At 34.2% G+C, this 2,168-nt stretch overlaps 1 long non-coding RNA gene across 2 annotated transcripts in view; it reads left to right on the top strand.

Moving 5' to 3' along the window:
- The window catches only part of LOC106877396 (uncharacterized), an 18,149-nt gene extending 16,932 nt beyond the window's left edge, over positions 1-1,217 (top strand). For both annotated transcript variants that reach the window (XR_001410375.2, XR_001410376.2), the window contains exon 3: positions 1,051-1,217. This is a non-coding gene — a long non-coding RNA (uncharacterized LOC106877396). The remainder of the gene's footprint in view (positions 1-1,050) is intronic.
- The last annotated feature ends 951 nt before the right edge of the window (positions 1,218-2,168 follow it).

Genomic DNA, 2,168 nt, shown 5'->3' on the forward strand with positions numbered 1-2,168 from the left:
TGTCACAAAAGTATTAAAATACGTATATACATTCTTTGGTAATAATAGGAAAATATTAAAAACAGTTTAAGCATTAAAATACATATATACATTCTTTGATAATAATAAGAGGAATATGTTTAAAACAGTTTAAAAGAGAGTATTTAACAAAAAGTGTTTGGTAGTATATATATATTTTCTTTATTGCCCACAAGGGGCTAAACATAGAAGGGACAAACAAGGACAGGCAACGGGATTAAGTCGATGACATCGACCCCAGTGCGTAACTGGTACTTTATTTATCGACCCCGAAAGGATGAAAGGCAAAGTCGACCTCGGCGGAATTTAGTATATATATACCCAGAAGGAGATATATTTAAGAATTTACAAAAAATTGGAGAGGAACTAACCCGTCTTTTTAACATGTTTTCTCTCTTGTGTGTAGCTAGGGAATGTTTGCTATTTCAAGGGACAGTGTGGGAGGCTGGTTGGGGTGGGAGGATGAAAGAGCAATGTAGAATTAAAAGGATTTTTTTGTTTCAGGGCTAGTCTGTCATGGTTCAGTGGTTTTTGGGACTGGCCTTAGAGGTCAGAATGTCTCTGTGTACGTCTCTATGTGTGTGTGTATATATATACATATGTTTGTGTCTGTGTGTGTGAGCCGTTTTTGATTGGTCCCAGAGTTTATTGTGGCGTGTGTATATGGGTCTGTGTGTGTTTTATAGTTGGTAGAATCGTGTATGTATGTGTGCACGTTTGTGTGTGTGTGTAATTAATATTTGTTAGGGTGTTCTGTGTGCGCATGTGTGTGTGTGTATTTGTTCACGTGTGTCTATGTGTGCGTTTGTGAGTGCGTGTGTATGTATGTTTGTGTGTTTTGTGTTGGTGGAGATGTTATGTGTGTGTAGGTGAGTATGTGTACGTGAGAGTGTGTGTGTGTGTTCTGTCTGAGTATGTATGTGTTGTTTTAATTGTCCACACACCACAAGGTCAAAACTTTGTTTAACATGTTTACTTATTCAAGAAATATTTATGCTTGCATATATGTATATCTAATCTTTTCTTTGAAAGTTGATGGAGATGTTACCCTAGACTCTTCTGGCTTAGTGAATATCTATTATAAGGGCAAATGGGGAACCATATGCTACAGCAGTTCTTATGCCCACTTGATGTCAAAAGCAATATGTCGCAGTTTAGGACTCAAGTAAGTAAACAAGTATTTTTCGACGAATGACCAATGTACAATAAATCTGTTAATATTTGTGTTATTATTATTATGTTAAAAGGTATTGCAAAAAAGTTCGGAATTTTGCTTCAAAGTCAGGTAACCAGGAATTGATTCCGAACGTGTGATACTTTAGGCAACTTTCTTATGCAAATCCTTGTTTTTAATCTTTTACTGTGAATATCACTGAGTTGACAGAAGCAATGTGGAGGGCATCGAAAAGACTGATTTATTATTCAAAGGGACTTATTCCACATTGTCATGCTAAGTATGATTTAAGACTACGTTTAAAACATAAATATTTGCACGCAGCTACAGTCACTCTGATAAAATAAATAGATACTTCCGTAGAACGAACAAATGGAACTAAAAGTTTCAAACGCCATTCAAGAAACAAAACACATTTCGGTGGATCTAAATCCTCTTCTCAACTTAAACGACTTCGTTTCACTTGTGTCACTGATAAAATGAAATATCACATCTTAACGTTCTCTCCATATATATTTGTGTGTGTGTACGTGTGCGTTTGTGTATATATGTGTGTGCGTATGCGTGTCTGTCTGAGTGTGTACGTATATATGTATGTATGTATGTATGTAAATATGTATTATGTTTTATATCCTTGTATTGAATATATTTGGTTGGTGCATAATTATTGCGGCTACTTTCAATAAATCTTATTCAACAAAAACAATAACATTTAACAAAAACATTTTTAAATGATTATTCTGGAGCATAGTCACCATCTACTTCAATTTCTGCTTGGCGTTTTGTTTAAAATTTTTGTTGAGTAAAATTTATTTTAAAAAGCTGCAATAATTATTCACCAACCTAATATAATCTAACGCAGCAAGGTGGAAAGAAAATATACATATATATATGTATGTATCTATCTCTCTCTCTATATATATATATATATATATGTATATACATACACACACACACACACACACACACACACACA

Source organism: Octopus bimaculoides, chromosome 3 (assembly GCF_001194135.2).
Source record: "Octopus bimaculoides isolate UCB-OBI-ISO-001 chromosome 3, ASM119413v2, whole genome shotgun sequence".
Lineage (NCBI taxonomy): Eukaryota > Metazoa > Mollusca > Cephalopoda > Octopoda > Octopodidae > Octopus > Octopus bimaculoides.